An 18,475-nucleotide genomic window follows, 5' to 3' on the forward strand; every position below is an offset into this window, starting at 1 on the left:
CGCCCGGATGGAGTCCTGGTATCCTGGCTTCCAACTGGCCCTGACACAGAGTTAGAGACCATTTGGATTGTGAACTAGCAGATGGAAGATTCTCTCTCATTCATATTCTCCACCCCCCCACCCCAATCTGTGGGTGACTCTGCCTCTCAAATATATGAAATATCTTTAAAAACAGTCCACATAAGGCAGAGAGGCACAGAAGGACAGGCTGACCAATGGAAACCTCCCAGCTCCTGATTCCCTCGCAAACTTTCTGAAATAGCTAGCGCAGGCCCAGGCCAAAGTCAGGCACCAGAAGCTTAAACCAGGTCTGCCACGTGGCTGCCTGGGAACGACTGCTCTTGCCATCACCTGAAGCAGGAGATGGAAAGGCAACAGAGCATGGACTGGAACCAATGCACTCCTGTATGGGATGTGGGCATCACAGGAAATACCTGACCTGCTACACCAAATGGTGTTCCTACAGCTTTTCATTTTGAAAGCATAATTTGAGGGCAGGCCTTGTGGAACAGCGGGATAAGGTGCCTCCAGTCATGCTGGCATCCCATATGAGCAATGGTTTGAGGAGTGGCTGTTCTACTTCCCACCAGCCCCCAGCTAATGTTACCTGGAAGGCAGCACAAGATGGCCCAAGCACTTCTAATGCCTTCCACCCACAGCACAGACCAGGATGGGATTCTGGGATTCTGGCCTCCTGGCTCTGGCCTGGCCCAGCCCAAGCTTTTGTGGCTATGTGGAGACCCATTCCGCAGCTGAAAATCTTTACTCTCAGTCTCTCCCTTTCTCTCTATCTCTAGGTCTTTCAACTAAACAAATCTTTAAAATTATAAACCAAAGGCAGAGAGACAGAGGAAGACAGACACACAGAAATCTCTCATCTGCTCTTTCCCTCCACAGTTTTCACAGATCGCTGTTGTTGAACCAGCCTCAAGCCAGGCCCCTGGAGCTTAAACCAGATCTCGTAGGTCAGTGTTAGGGTTCCATGTTCTTGAACCATCACTTGCTGCTTCACATGGTGTTTATTGGCAGGAAGCTGGATTTGGGAACTGAGCCTGGACTGGGACCCAGCCCTATAATGTGGTATGTGGGCATTCCAAGAAATATCCTACTTACTTCAACAAACACCCATACCATAGCATTCCCTTTCACAAACAAAATTATATTTATCTTAACATTGACAGAGAGAGTAAATGGTGGGCGGTCGGTGGGGGGGGGTGGTTAGACACTGAGGGAAAGACCTCCCATCAGCTAGTTCATCTCCCAATGTCTGCAATACTCGGTGCTATTCCTATCATGATACAGCTTCGTTTTCTTTATTTTTATTTATTTGAGAGGTAGAGTTACAGAGAGTGAGAGGGAGAGACAGAGAGAGAGATCTTCCTTCTGCTGGTTCACTCCCCAAATGGCCGCAATGGCCAGAGCTACGCTGATCCGAAGCCAGGAGCCAGAAGCCTCTTCCTGGTCTCCCACATGCATGCAGGGGCCCATGGCCTTAGGCCATCCTCTACTGCGTTCGCAGGCCACAGCAGAGAGATGGACTGGAAGAAAAGCAGCTGCGACTAGAACTGGCACCCATATGGGATGCTGGTGCCGCAGGTGGAAGATTAACCTACTGTGCCACGGCGCCAACCTCCTACGCTTAAGTTTAAAACACATGAACTTATATGGCCCAGTCTTTGAGGCCATTTGGTGAGTGAACCAGTAAATGGAACATCTCTCCCTTTGTCTCTTTTTCTGTACTTCTGCTTTCAAATATAGTAAATGTTAATGATTCTCCTATTTATTTGAAAGGCAGAGACAAACACATACAGAAAAGTATCTGCCATGTTCTGGTTCACTTCTCATTTGCCGCCAGTGTAAACCCTGGGCAAGCCCAAAGCGAGGTCCTCTGAATTCATTACAGGTCTCCCACATGTGTGGATGGGACACAGTTCCTAGATCTATCACCTGTTTCCTCCCAGGGTGCCCATTAGCAGGGAGGCAAAATCAGCAGAGGAGCTGGGACCTGAAATCAGGTACTCTGATACAGGATGCACTTGTGCCAAGTGGCATCCGAAATGCCAGAACAAACTCTTGTCCCTGGTGCAATTGAACTGTTTAAATGTTCATAGTATCCAAAGCAATTTGCAGATTCAGTACAATTACCATCAATATACCTAGCACAGGGCCAGCACTGTAACACAGCAGGTAAACCCACTGCCTGCAATGCCAGAATCCCATATAGGCACCAGTTTGTACCCAGGCTGTTCCACTTCCAATCCAGTTCCCGGCTAATGGACTAGGAAAATCAGAAGATGATGACCCAAATACTTGGGCCCCTGACACCCATGTGGGAGATCTGGAAGAAGCTCCTGGCTTCATCCTGGCCCAGCCCAGGCTGTTGCAACCATCTGGGGAGTGAACCAGTGGACAGATCTCTAACTCTTGATTTTCAAATAAAAAATATTTAAAAAAAAAATGAGGGAAAAGGACACATAGAAAAAAATAGAAGAGGCATGAGTGCCAAGACAAGAAGGCACAGCCTAATCCCTAAAATACCAAAAATCTTAATTCCTGTGAGTGTTTTATTCAGAGCTTCAATTACAGAATTTATGAGACTACTTTGAAAAATAAATCAAGCTATGTGCAGGCTTCTGGACACACACAAACACACACACACACAGGGACAAAATGAAAGCTTGAAAGTATTTTTTGAAGCATGAAACAATGGTCCAACGGCACACTGTATCCTCAAGGAAGCAGGCACAGTTGTGTTGTTCTGTGAGAGACTGATTCAGGACAAAGAAAATTCATTATATATCAAGATAGACCTCCCGTGATAAAATGTTCAGCTTACATGAAAGGTGTAAAACCTCCCAAGCCTCTGAGCACCTAGGACACCTTACAACTATTGACTGTGATACTTGACAGAATCACAAAGAGGAGCTGAGAAAGTAACCACAGAAAACAGCAATGTGATCGCATCCACAAGCAAGTGCAATAAAAGGACCAAAGACAGAAATAACACATTTACCAAGCCTACTTGATCAAATGGAGTTACATAGTGAACTGAAACCAAAAGTTAGAGGATTCTTTTAGGACTTGATGAATATTTATGAAGAATAAACATGTATAGGGCCATGTCCAAGGTTCAAGACACATCAAATACATACCATGTTCTCTGATTACAGTGTAACTAAATTGAAACATCAATAGTAAAAGAACCTTAAAACCATATGTTTTGAAATTAACCACTACACATAATTAATGAATCGAATAGGAAATAGGAGAATGGGAAAATATTTGGAAATGAGTGAAAATCAAATTTGTGGGACATGGACAAGTGCTACTCAGGGATATTAAGGCCTGTTGTTCTAACAAATAGAAGGAAGACTGGACCAAGCATTCTATGGAAGGAGAATCATCCATGTAAGAAATAAACACACAAACAGGGAGAGATGCAGCACTTACCTTGTGGCAGAGAAATGCCTGCCACACCACAATGAAATACTGCCATTCCATCAGAGCTGCAAAATTAAAAACTGAACCCAATCTTGGTGGGCAGATACAGCAATGTGGACCCCTCTACACAGCAGGAAGGGGGTAGCCAGTGGTCTAACCACTTAGGAAAGCATCAGAAAACACTGATAACACAGAAGAGGCACACTGATGGCTATAAAAACCCAGTCCTACTTACACAACCTAGACCTATGTGCATGAGCAGACATAAAAACGTTGTTTGCAGCACTTTATTTTTAGGGCAAAATTGTAGAAACCATGCAAATGGGAGTCCACAGCAAAATGGATGGATAGATTGGGGTATGGAATTAACACAGTTGAATGCGTGCAGCAAGCAAGAGAATCAGAGCAAGGTCATTGTAGATATACACATTTATGATAGAGAACAGCTTGTTACAGAACATTACATCATGGCATAAATTTATATAAAACAGAAAAATTCAAAACTCTGCTAGCAGTATCTGTTTTTCACCAGTTCTCATCTCTGTAGTAGAAGTTTACAGAAATTCATGGCATTGAGAAGATTAATGGAATGCAGGAGTTACATTGGGATGAAAGGGGAACTGAGAGAGGGCAGGGCTACCTGGGGGCACAAGTGATTCTGAATAACTTCATTCCATGCACTGGTTTTGGACATGTGGCTGTGGGGTTGATTATATGTCTCTCTTCCATGTTTTATCAGGTTAAATGGTGCATGAAGTCTTTCTAAACCCAGAACGTTCCTGTCAATGCCCCTGCCCCTCCATCCCACACACTTTCCCTCCCACGTTTACCTCCCTAGTGCTCATGAGTCTCCTCCCTCCAGCCCAGGCCTACTGCCACAGTCAGGGCCTTCTTCATCCTTCCGCGGACTAGGCAGTGCCCTCCTGCCTCCCACTCTGTAAAGCTGCTGGGCAATGTGACTGAAATGCGAATCTGACAGCAGCACCATGACTCACTTCCCTGCCTAAACCTCTTCAATGACTCCTGGGTGTCTGGTAAACAAGCACGAGTTCCTTAATGTGGCACACCAAGCCCTTTGCACCCTGGCCCCTGCTCGCCTCCCCGATGTCCTCTGTCCCCTCTTCCTGCCTTGAAGTTTAAGCTCCAAGGACACGGACTCCTTACAGTCCCCCACAGGATGAACAACTCCTCCAAGTTGGTTGGCCCAGGACTTTTCTGATCCTAACAGGGACAGTCCTGCATCTGCGAATGCTTCCGCCCAGGAAAGCCTGGACTGTGCTGGAATTAAAGTCCCAGCTCTGCATTTACGAATGCCGGCATCCCATTCTGGACTGAGTTTGAATTCCAGCCGCGGTGGTTCAGGTCCAGCTCCCTGCTTATGCACCTGGGAAGACAGCAGCAGATGACCCAAGTACCGGGCCCTTTGCCACCCACACATGGCAGCTCCTGGCTTCCAACTGGCCCAGCCCTCACTGTCACAGAAATAACTGAGTAGACTAATGCAGGCTGGCTGTGTTTACACCCTAACAGGTTGCTTTCTCAGACTGGGGGAGGGGGCAGTCACTGTAGGCTAGGGAGTTCCAGTAATCTGAATACAGGACCTAGGCTTCAAGCATAGACTGGAACGGGGGAGAGCATTTGGTTAGGGGTTGGTGGATGGAGGGAAGCAAGGTTTCCTTGGTGTGAAGAGCAGCACCTTGCCACAAAGCCCTGAGTCAGCAATCCCCAAAGGCCACTGAGACAACAAGGCACTTGCCAATTGCTCCCTAGCAACCTCCCATCACGTCTCAGAGCAGCTTTATCTCTGCCACTTTCCTAATGTGAGGCCTAGGAGGGAAAACTCATCCTCCCTTATCTCAGGGTCAGCCCTAAGCAAACATAGGGCACCCAGGTAACCAGGTGAGTCAGTCCACAGAGCAGTCTGGCAGGGATTCTCACCCCCTACTTGCCTGAGGGCATGAATCTCACAACTTAGGATAAGTAAGCACAGCCACCATCAGTCATTGCTGGATGTGCACCCAGCTCTCTGCCTCATCCCACTGAACCCTCGGGATACCTTGGAGACGCTCGTTCTACAGATGGGAAACTGAGGCTCAGAGATGTCAAGGCACTTACCCAAGGCAGTGCATGCAGTAGGAGGTACAGCTGGGCGTCGAAGCCAGATCTCATCTGACTACAGAACCTGCACCCTTGGTGCCAGCATTTGTGGCATAGTAGGTTGAGACACTGCCTGCAACACCAGCATCCCATATGGGCACAGGTTCATCTCCAGCTGCTCCACTACTGATCCAGCTCCCTGATAATCGCTGGGGGAAAGCAGGAGCAGATGACCCATGTAACTGGGACCCTGCCACCCATGTGGGAGACCTGGATGAAGCTCTAAGCTCCTGGCTTCAGCTTGGCCAATGACTGGGCATTGAGGTCATCTGCTGAGTGAATAAGTAGATGGAAACTCCCTCCCTCCCTCCCTCTTTCTCTCTTTCTCTCTCTCTCTCTAACTCTTTTGCAACTCTTTCAAAACAAATAAATAAATCTTTAAAAAAAACTGCATTCACAGAGTGCCACCAAGTGACCCTAATCTAGTTTAGGCTTTCAAGGAATCCTTAGATTTCTTCTAAATATAGTCCACATGAGATTAGTCAAAATACTTGCAGCCAAAAGGTATAGAAATACTAGACAAGAGGCCAGTATTGTGGTGTTGGCTAAGCTACTAGCTGGGATGCCAGCACTCCATATGGGCTTGGGTTCAAGTTCCAGCGGCTGCACTTCTGATCTGGCTCCCTGATAATGCAACTGGGATAGCTCCAGAAGACGGCCCAAGAACTTGAGTCCCTGCACCCACATGTGAGACCTAGAAGTTCATGGTTCCTGGCTTCAGCCTGGCCCAGCCATGTCCTTGTGGCCATTTGGGGAGTAAACTAACAGAAGATTCATTCATTCAGTCAGTCATTCATTCTTTCTCTCTCTGCCTCTGTCTCTGCCTCTGTCTCTCTCTGTAACTATGACTTTCAAATACATAAATATTTTTAAGAAAAGAAATAGTAGGTAAAAATCTGCTAAAACCTTTCTAAATGCTTAGATGAGCTAAGAAAGAGCCAGAGATTAACAAACAGCTTTGCTCTCCAGTATGGTCCCATTCAACACTGCTCACATCAGCAAGACACAGATGGACACTCACTGTGTTGTGCTTCTTCGCCCTCTTCATTGAGCTGGGAAACACGATTTGTCTCAAAAAAAAAAAGGCTCCAGAGCTTCTAAGGGAACAAATCACGAACAACAACATGACACAGAAAGCAACACACCCCATTATCCCACAAATCTGTGCAAATTGCCAACACCCAGAGATACCGATATACCATCCGTACATCTTTTCCTTAGGAGGGTGTCCACATGTCTTAATTTCCCCTGTTGTCGCCAGCACAATTATTCCCAGGGCCGTTTTAACTGTTGAAACTGTCCACACTTATCAGAAAACAAATTATAGAACTAGGAAGGCTCATGTTAAGTTCCTTTCGCCACCCTTACACAGGTTCTGGGTGAGGATCCACAACTTCCTCGTGTGAAGGTTGGATCTAACCTGTTGGAAGGAGTAGCCAAACCATCACTGAGGAGAGAACAGCAAATCAAAAACTAGGAATGTGATTTAAGGAGATTCTGAGTACCATCCACCTTGTTCAGGGCTGAGTGGTTATGAACAGGGGCAGGAGCATTCCTGGAATGCAGAGCCTGCCCCGGTGGGAAGTGTGCAGAGCTGAGGACAATCCACATTGTGAGCACAGCTGTATGTCAAACACGATGAGCCCAGGTTGCTGGAGGTACAAAGACAGGTGGAGGAAAACCATCTAAGGGATCACGCTCACTCCCCTGAGCCCCGGTTTGCCCTACCCTACACCCAGCTTCTTACTGCAGAGGGAGCCCACTTAAACTTCAGAGCCTGGCAGCTGCTTGGAAACTGAAGCCCTTAGGATACAGTGGGGGCTTCAGGGGCCTGTGAAGGAACACGTGCCCAAGTAAGGGTACACACGTCATGAGACACCCAGGCTGTGACCCATTGCTGACTGTGCACAGTCAGGATTGCCAACATGAGGACACACGTAAAAGGATATCAACCATCCGCAAAAATCACCCAGGAGAAAATGATCATGTAACACTGGAAAATCTCTAAAGATGATTTAGATGAATATATCTAAAGACAAAATCTGCTCATCTCAAAAGGTGTTAGAACAGCATATGTGAATTTTTGACATGCATTATGTTTCCTAAAATGCCTAGAACACACACACACACACACACACATACTCGTTACTGTGAACACAGGCTCCTGAAACAACAGCCCAATGTCATGTGTGCTAATGAGAATGAGGAAGGTGTCTAGACAGCTTTTCAACAGCACTATGATTTGAAAATCTTGACTAGCAAGCATAGAATATTTCTAAAGGCTTCATCAATCAACACATTTCTGTTGATTTGATTGCACTGCAGATGAGGAACTAATTAAAATATTTTGGCCTCATGAAATCTTTGCATGTCTAAAGATTAGTAGGACCCAAAGAACTTTTATGTGGTTTTTATCAGCCAGTATTTGCTGTAAAATTCATAAACAGAGATTTTGATGAATCTATTAAAATTCATTTTTTCAAATCACAATATAATACAGAGCATGTTAATACCCACAGCATACTGACATGAAAATTGCACTTATAAAAATGTAGACGCATGGATGACATTTACATATCTGAAAACACTTTCAATATCTGGTCTACAGGAGGTGAAGTGGGTTTTCATGTCTACTTACCAGTGCTACCCGCTGGCATTTCCCAGGAAACAAAGCTATGCAGGGTTTCACCCTAAACTGAGATCACAAGAACGAAAAAGGTAGATGATGAACACAGCAATTCTCCTGTTAAGGAAAATATAAACAAAAAAATCACAAATGACTTTTCGAAAGGGATGAATTGCAACACGACTAGCAAAAATTCACCAATTACCTAGGAGCAAATGGAACTACAGACACATATTGGAGTTGACACTGTGTAGAAGTCAGTAAAGAACGTCATAAAAGCAGACAAGACACCTCATGCCCCAACTCTGAGGCGAGTCCACGTGGGCAGTGGTGCAGGCCTTTTCCCCTGAGAGGGTGGCTCAGGAAAGAGCCATTGGGGGAGCGGGGCAGGTGGTCCCGAGGCGGCTCAGGGGTGGGTGATGAGCTTCAGGAGGGCCTTGGTGCCCTCCATGTCCATGTGCTTGTGTAGCTGCCCGGGCAGCAGGAAGTGAACCTCGTCCTGGATCTCTCTCTGGGTGACAGTGGAGTGCATCTTAATCTAGACCAGACAGGCAGCCTTGTCAGCGATGCTCTCAAAGATGTCCTGCACGAACGAGTCCATGACGCACTTAGACAGGCTGAGGCCATGGTGAACCTGCTTCAGAAGCCGCAGATGCAAGTGGGGAGGCTGTGCTCCCAGCCAGGGCGGCAGTGGTTGCAACACCTGGGTTCTGCTCCGGGCTGGGTGGGAGCTGCTTCCTTCTGCTCCGGGCTGGGTGGGAGCTGCTTCCTTCTGCTGCAGGCTGGGTGGGAGCAGCCTTAAGGCTCCATGATGGAAAGGCTCGTCTCAAAGCCAGATGAGAGGCAGGCTCCAACATCGTGGAGGCAGCGGCTGGTAGCTGGGAACTGCAGACAAGGGCAGCTGCCCACAGTCAGCACCAGTTTATGCTGACAGCATTGCCTGACGTAACAGACCAATTCCATGTTTGACTGGATGACAGCCTGGGGGAGACCGGACAGTGTCAATGTGACCGAACAGCTCTCCAGCCTGGAATCACTTCAGCCGATCACAAAGGGCGGCTGGAGACCTAGAAGATACCTGTTGCCCGAACTGGACAAACGAGGAGTTGGACTCACAGAAGTTCATCGTACCGCATCAGCTGACCCAAGTGACATCATGAGCACTTTGAACGACATTATGAAAATCCAATATGCAGAAACACTTTAAATTTTTATCCAGTATATTATATGGGGAGAATTTCCATCCACTGGTTCATGCCCCAAATGGTTCCTTCCCCTGTGCCCACCAGGAGCCAAACTCCATCCCTGTCTCCCATGTAGGTGGCAGTGGGCCTGCTTTGGCAATCACCCACTCTCTTGACAGGTGTATTCGCAGAAGCTGGATCAGATGCAGAGAAGCTGGGACTCAAACCAGATTCTGACATGAGATGTCAACCTCTCAGGTGACAGCTTGACCCACTGTAGCACAACACCCAACCCCAAAGCTTCTCTCCCTCATACAGAACTACTCCCTTTTGCTTAGGGCCCTTTGTTTGCCAGGCAGAGTTAGACAGCAAGAGAAAGAGACAGAGAGAGTTATAGACTGTGAGAGAGAGACAGAGAAAGGTCTTCCTTCTGCTGGTTCACTCCCTTAATGGCCGCTATGGTCGGCGCTGTGCCGATCCAAAGCCAGGAGCTGGTCTCCTCCTGGTCTCCCATGTGGGTGCAGGGACCCAAGCACTTGGGCCATCCTCCACTGCCCTCCCGGGCAAGAGAGTTGGACTGGAAGAGGGGCAACTGGGAAAAGTACCCGGCGCCCCAACCAGGACTAGAACCCTGGGTGCCACAGGCAGAGGATTAGCCAAGTGAGCCACGGTGCTGGCCTAGGGCCCTTTCTAACGAGGGTACTTTCATTGATTACCTAATTAAAGATCCTATCTCCAAAATGGATTGCACGAAAAGAACTAGAATTAGGGCTTCTATGCATGTTTTTTTTTTTGGGGGGGGGCAACAAGTCAGACACTGGGAGCTATAAATCCTAAAGTCTACTGGGATCTGCCTCTTCCATTTATGTTAAGAATTTGGTGACCAATTAAGGGAAATGAGATGATGCTCACCCACATTTTGGAGATTATCTGAATGATATTTTCTAATTTTTAATTTGTACCTTAATCTCTCAATGGTGAAAGAAGATTCTTGGCAATTTCAGTCAGAAGAAATTAAGTGTGACTTGCTTTACAGCCCATGATATGCTCAGTTTAACTAAGTGTTCATTTGCACTTCAACAACTTGGAAATGCCCTACTGATTAGGCTGTATCAGCCTGTAAGGGACAACACTCTTAGCCACTCAATGAGACAAGTGCAGGATCATCTACAAAAGTCAAAACTCCTTTACAGACCATCAGAACAGGCATAGCACTTTTCATGGAGTCAAACCCAGTGAATATTACACTTTGGCAAAGCTGCACCATCTCAAAAGAAAGAAGAGAGGTAGGGAAGGATAATGTAGAGAGAATCCCAGAGTAGCATAGGCATGAAAAGGCACAGAACATGACTAAGGAGCTGGTACAAAAGTTGCTTTTATATGATTTTTTTCAGAAAGGAGCGGGGAGGGTTAGGAGGAAGGGGAGAGTGAGGGAAATGGCAAGAGGGAGGGAGAGGGGGAGGGGAGGGGGGCAGAGGAATTGGAGGGAGATGGGGAGGGGGCAAGGAGGATGGGGAGGAGGAGGGGGAGGAGGAGCACCACAAGGAGAGACACAGAGGGCGGGAGGGGGGAGGAGGAGGTGTAAGGGGAGGTGAGGGGGAGGGTTGAGCAGAAGGGGGAGGTGGAAGAAGAGGGAGCGGGTGAGGGGGATGGCTAGGGCAAGGAGGAGGGCAAGGGGGATGGAGAGGGGGAGGATGAGGGGGAAGGCGAGCAGGAGGGGGAGGAGAGGTGAAGGGGAGAGGGAGGGGTGAAGGGGAGATGAAGAGAGAGGGGTGAAGGGGAGAGGGAGGAGTGAATGGGAGACAGAAAGGGAAGGGTGAAGGGGAGAAGGAGGGGTGAGTAGGGGGGTCGGGGCAGGGGCGAGGGCGAGGAGGCTTCCATTGCTAGTAGACTCTCCAAATGAGTGTAACAGCTGGGGCTGAGCAAAACTAAAGTGTCAGGAGCCAGGAAACCAATCCAAATCTGCCATGTGGGTATCCCAAGCAGCATCTTAACTGCTGTGCAAAATGCCCACCCCCAAAATCTGTTTGTTGGGTTCATTTCAGGAGACTCATGATGGCATACAATACCTTCATTGGGATCATAAGGGATAGGACTCAGCATAAATGAGCCCCCTTAAAAAATAATTGTTATTATTGTTATGCTGGGATATTAGAAATATATCATTAAAAGGCTTGAGGAAAACATTTCTATCCTAACTAAATAAGAAACTTCTATAGTTCAAATGCAAGGAAATTCAAATGGGTAATGCCTGGCACTTTCCTTCCACAATGATAAACATGTTTGGAAGCCAAAGGATCAATGCAGAGCTATGCATACTCTCAAAGACGCTTCTCTATACCAGCTGAAAAATAGCACTTCACCGTAAGTCACTCAGCTTCTATCGTGCTCATGTTTGTTTCAACAAATGCCACTGTTTATCCATGACATTCAACTATTTTCCACAAGTTAATCTTGCATCCTTTTTATATATGTCATCTTACATTACATGTCATTTTGCAAAGAATGATTTATTTGAGACATAATGAGAGAGAGAGTGAGACCGAGAGAGTGGATGAGAGAGAGAGTGAGAGAGCAAGAGAGAGAGAATGAGTATGAATATCTTCCTTCCACTGGTTCACTCTGAAAATGGCTAAAATAGTCAGGGCTGGTTCATGACCAAGCCAAAAGCCAGGAGCAACGTCCAGGTCTCTCATGTGGGTAGCAGGGGCCCAAGTACTTGGTCAATCTTTTGTTGCTTTCTCAATAGCATTGGCAGGGAACTGGATGGGAAGTGGAGCAGCCAGGACTCAAATGGCTCCTATATGGGATGTCAGCATCACAGGCAGGGGATTAACCACAGAGGTTGTGGGATCAATTTAAATGTATCACAAATCACTCACAAAGCAGAAATAAATATGTCAAATTTTCCAGAAACACTAGTTTTCCAAGCTCCCTTGAAACTGAAGTTACATTCCAATGTGTTTGAATCTATCAGATGGCATTTGGCAGGCTGCATGGTTTTGGTTTTGAAAACGCGAACCTTCCTGACTGGCACTTGTGCATCACTGGGAGGGTGGCAGCATCCAATCAGAGATGCTCCAGTCCTACCTCCACTGTCTCAGCTAATGATGCACCTGCAGCCACTGACTCACAGCCATGAGCACAACGTCTTTTTCAAAGAGCCTGGGGTGGACACAAAGAGAGAGATGCCTCACCATGGAACTGTCAGGATTTACAAGACCCTGAAGGAAGAGGATGATGAAGAATACAGGAGAACACAGAGCAGACACTTGGGGGAATCACAGATTGGCAGCAGATTCCAGTCCAGCTCCAACCACAAAGTCCTCACACTGCAGTCTCTTCCTCTGGTTGTCAGGACCCCACAAGTGGGAAAGCATGTCTATAACGGTTACAAACTTGATGTCATTTCAGGGCAATGACTCTGACACAGAAAACAGAGATTCCCCTAATAGGACAAGCCATCCTGCTGGAAAGCTCAAGGATAAAACCTGTCAGAGTCCACTAATGAGGCCTAGCAAACTGAGCACTTGCTCACATGAGCATGCAGTGTGTGGCTCCAGTACCAGGTCAAGAACTGCGTATCTGTACTGTGGCCAGGCTCAGGAAGGCTGCTCATTCCTGGACACTCCTTCCACTGAGAGGTAAGGTCCCTTAGCCTCTGCTCTTCACTCCAGGCAAGCGTGTGATGGCTCTGATTCTTGGAGAATGGTGGACTCGATATGAGGCCAGTACCCCCACTGCTTTCTGGGTGCGGTGCAAGGTAGAGGCTTCCTCCTTGCTTTGAGATTCTTGAACTGCCCCATAGGATGTCAGCTTGTTATGAGGGAGATGCCACCTGCAGAACTTCTGACCACTCGTGGAGACACTGGGACTCAGCTGAGCCAAGCCCTCCACCCAGTCCCTCCAAGGCACTAAGCAGGACAGTGAAATTGGTACCGAACTTGACAGAGTAGATTAAATATCTACAGAGTACCACCAAGTGACCTTAGTCTGGTTTAAGCTTTCAAGGAATCCTTGTACTTATGTAGACTATATTTGGAAGATTTTAGTACAAATACTTTCACCTCAGAGGTGTAGACATACTAAGCAAGGGGCTAGTGTTACGGTCTAGCAGGTTAAGATATTGCCTAGGATGACAGCATCCCATATGGGCACTAGTTCAAGTTCTGGCTGTTCCACTTCCAATCCAGCTCCCTGCTAATACGGCTGGGAAAGCCAGAAATGGCCCAAGAACTTGGGTCCTTGCACCTACATGGGAGACCTGGAGGAAACACCTGGCTCCTGACTTCAGCCTGGCCCAGCCATTTGTGGCCATTTGGGGAGTGAACTAGCAGATGGAAGATATGTCTGTGTCTGTCTGTCTGTCTCTCTCTCTCTCTCTCTCAGCCTCTCTGTAAACTCTGCCTTTATTTTAAAGATTTACTTATTTATTTATTTGAAAGAGTTACACAGAGAGAGAAGGAGAGAGAGAGGTCTGTCATCCACTGGTTCATTCCCCAGTTGGCCACAACAGCTGGAAGTGTGCCGATCTGAAGCCAGGATCCAGGAGCTTCTTCCTGGTCTCCCACATAGGTGCAGGGGCCCAAGGACTTGGGCCATCTTCATTGCTTTTCCAGGCCACAGCAGAGAGCTAGATTGGAAGTGGAGCAGCCGGGTCTTGAACCGGCGCCCATATGGGATGCCTGCACTTCAGGCGGCAGCTTTACCGGATGTGCCACAGCGCCGGCCCAACTCTGCCTTTAAAATACATTAATAAATCTTTTCTTTAAAAAAAAAGACATACTAGGAAAAAATCAAGCTAAATTTACTTTAAATTCATAAATGAGCTGAAAAAGAGCCAAAGATTAATAGACAGCTGAGTCCTGTGTATCAATCCTAGACCCTGGATCAACTGATTTTTCAGGGCAAAGCTGGATTTTTGAGTAAAAGGTGGGAACAAGGAAACTTTTATCATTTGGCATTGGTCTGGCTGGAGGGAAAAAAGGCTTCCTTGTAAATCTGAAATCACCAGCATGTCAATATGTAGCTTTTTAGTTTACATAAATACTATGTGTATGGTCAATTGATCCCGGGAGTAATCCCAGACATGTGAAGAGCACAAATCTTATCATTTAGGTGGTTCCTACTCTAGACCAAGGCTGCGCAAGATTCTGAGTAGTAAAGCCCAATCAGAAATTCTCATCAAGAAAAAATGAAAAAATACATACCGTAAGAGTGTTCAAGAAGACAATGACGTACCTCTCAGAGTTAATGTCATCAGGTACAAACCAGGAAGTAATTGCTTCACAGATAAAGTAGATGAAAAGATAAAGGAACACGTATGAAATAAACAAGCAAGCACAAAAGAAACGGCATTTCCACAAGTGAAGAAAGGATCCTGTGAAACAGAAGTGTCGTGGAATTTTTAATCACAGATTACACACGCACGGATAGATGATTAGTGGAGTGGAAAACAGAAGAAAGTGTTCACACAGAATGCCTCCCAGACAGGAAAAGAGAAGGAAGAGGTAACAGAGACGTGAAGAGACATAAAGAATGGACTAGGAAAGCACAAAGCACATCTCCTAGGAGTCTGAGTGGGATCATGGCAAACTGGGGAAGAATATTCAAGGAGGAAATAACTGGAAATTTTCCCTAAGTAATAAAAGGCATCCTTACCTGGACCAGGGCACACCCTTGAACATTTGTAGTATAGCTAATGAAAAAAGGCACCCGAGAAGTCGTAACTGCTGACCAAAAGACATCACCTTCAGATGAATATGACATGTGTTGTGAATTGACCTCTGCATGTCATCAAAAGGAAGTTGACAGCAAGCATGGAGAGAAACAGAATGACATCTGAGAGTTGCATTCCTAAGAAAAGCATCATTGAGGAATGAGACTGAGACAGACATCGAGACAGACCTCCAAGATTCTGATCCCTTACACCTCCTTGCTACCTCAGGTTGCTGGGAGAGCAGTCAGCTGCCAGTCATCAGCCACTAGAGACTTCAGGAATTACCTGAGCCGCAGAGGTGCACCGGATCTAAGCACTAACCCAGGCGGGTATGGAAAGATCTGGCATGTCCCACTCAAGGCAGAATACTGACAGACCAACTTACCTTCAGTGCTCACCTGGGAACCCGCAGGGCTTTGCTGGCTCTGCACCAAGGAGGCATTTCTCCCTCCTTCCACTCCTGCTTGCATTCCTTCCCTTCCTGAGGGGTTGATGGTGAACCATCATCCTGCCTGCTAAGCTCCATGTCACTTTTGGCTCCCTGCAGAACTCAACCATAAAACTGCATATTTCAGACAGCAAAACTAAGTGTTGAGTCTAGAAACTGACCCCATGTTAAAGAAACCAGCAGGAAAATATTTTTAAGATAAGGTAAATGATCACAGTAACACGAGTTGAGAGACAAAAATGAATGGCGCCAGCGCCGCGACTCACTAGGCTAATCCTCCGCCTTGCGGCGCCGGCACACCGGGTTCTAGTCCCAGTCGGGGCGCCAGATTCTGTCCCGGTTGCCACTCTTCCAGGCCAGCTCTCTGCTGTGGCCCGAGAGTGCAATAGAGGATGGCCCAAGTGCTTGGGCCCTGCACCCCATGGGAGACCAGGAGAAGTACCTGGCTCCTGCCATCGGATCAGCATGGTATGCTAGCCCCGGCAGCCATTGGAGGGTGAACCAACGGAAAAAGGAAGATCTTTCTCTCTGTCTCTTTCTCTCATTGTCCACTCTGTCAAAAAAAAAAATGAATGGCAACCGAATTAGCAGCTGAACATAAGTAAGAACTTAAGTAAGAACAAACGAGTGTGTACAACAGTTTTAGTAATGATGACGGCTACCTTCAGGAACTGAGTGAGCAAAAACAGAAGCAAACATAGACAATGATAATGCATCAGCAGTAAAAATGTCTGAGTTCCTTAAAGTATTTAGAAGTAACTTTGGGATGCTGCTCACACATGGATTCATGTTAAGTACACCTGTTGAATTATGGATGGTGATCATGAGAATACAATGCTCCTGACTCAGAGCCTGACGGCAACTGAATAAATATATGTTCCAGCAATATCCCTAAGATACACCAATTTGAATGGCGATGCATGCAAGGGGTCACCTTTAGAAGAGTTAAGGAAACCAGGCTAGAGACCACAGGCCCAGTTCTAGGATGATGATGTTAATAATAAGTGAAAGAGCCTTTGGAGCATCAAGAAACAGAGTTGCCTGCATCACCCCTCTCCGTGCTCTTCAAAGCACACCATTCAAAGTGATGCCTCCCACTTGGGAGAGGGAGAGTAAATAAAGTCCAGACTTGCACCTTGTGATCAGTAGCAGTGCTGCTACAGGGAAACCTAGAGTCACACACGACCCTGGCCTCTGACCTCCAGCCTCTGCTCCTGCAGACTGAGATTTTGGCCAACGGACCACCTCCACCACAACCTCCTCCAACCTCTAGCAGAGTGGAGTAAATGCTGCTGCCAGACACTAGACAGGGAAAGTGCACTTGGGGTTTGCCTTGCAGCTCAGTGCTGGGGCTGCCCTGGTCAAACTGGGAACAGATAAAGCCCCAAGGCCTCTATCCTATGCTGGTGCATTGATCAGCAGCCTCTAGATCTTTCCCGCCATCAGGCAAAGACTCTGTCCCAGTGAGGGAGACCTGTTTGGACTAGTGTCACTCAGGGCTGCTGACTGCATGGCACAAGGACCAACGACCATGACACTCAGGTGGGACCCAGCTTAGTGTCAGCCTGGGCAGCCAGGCTACCTCCACTCCCTCTTCCCCTGGCAGACAGCAGAGCATGACTTCAGCCGCTGGCATGCGCGGTGAGAAAGTGAGGTTAGGACTTGGTCTAAAGCTCAGTGGGTGCTGCGCTTGCTGCAGTGAGACTCAGCACCAGATCAAGCCCAAAGGCTTGTAGCCCCAGGCTATTGCTCACAGAGCCAGCCTCTAGATGTGCTTTGACATCAAGCAGGGCCCTGAATCTTGGTGCAATGGAGTCCCTGTGGCCTGTACCACCACCAGTATCCCCTGGGCTTGGTGCACACTCTGAGGGAGTTTAGGGAATCAGCTTCCATCCCTGCATTAATGTGCCTAAGAGGCAGCAGATGATGGCCCATGTACTTGGTTTCCTGTCACCCACACTGGAGACTGGACAGAGTTCCTAGCTCCTGGTTTCCTGGTTCTGGTCTCCCCAGCCTTGGCTCCTGGCTGTTGCAGTCATTTGGGGATTGATTGGGTGGAATTTGGATCTCTCTCTGTCTTTCCTCCATCTTTCTGTCACTTGATCTTTCAAGTAAATAAATGCAACTTAAAAATAATGTTTAACAGGACTAAGTCATTATTTGCCAATGATAACCTTGAAAGCAAACACACTAAATCCTCCAATTAAAATATATAAACTTTCTAAATGGATTTAAAAAGACCCAGAGATATAGTGCACACAGGAAATTTGTTTCACAAGTAATGACATCCACACACAGAATAAAAGTGAAAAGATGGGTAAAGATGGATTATACAAAAACAAGCAGGAGCAGCTGTATCAGGACAATAAGGTTAAAAGTGTAAAAAAAAAAAAAGACAGTCATTACATAATGACCAAAGGATTAACTCCACAAGGACATATCACAATTATAAACATCTATGCACTAATGCTGATGCACCTAACTTTATAAACACACATCATTACATCTGAAAAAGGAGATAAACTCTAATAATGATGGGGGGCTTCCACATCTGACTTTCATCAATGGGTAGATCATCTAGACAAAACGCGAACACAGAAACCTCAGAGTTAAACTATGCTGTAGACCAGGTGAACCTGACAGACATTTATGGGACATTCTACCCAACACCTGCCGAACACACATTCTTTTTATCAGCACATAGATCATTACCCAGGAAAGAGCACATGTCAGGCTACCAAAAAAAAAACCTCAAAAAATTTAAAAATAACGTAATCATATTCCTACCCTGTATCATTCCTGACCATAATGGAATAAAACTAGAAATCACTATGTTCCTAAAGTTTTAGTTATGAAATGCATTAGGTTTGTATACCTTAAATAAAAGGTTTCTGGGTAAA

Source organism: Oryctolagus cuniculus, chromosome X (assembly GCF_964237555.1).
Source record: "Oryctolagus cuniculus chromosome X, mOryCun1.1, whole genome shotgun sequence".
In the NCBI taxonomy this organism is placed as follows: Eukaryota; Metazoa; Chordata; class Mammalia; order Lagomorpha; family Leporidae; genus Oryctolagus; species Oryctolagus cuniculus.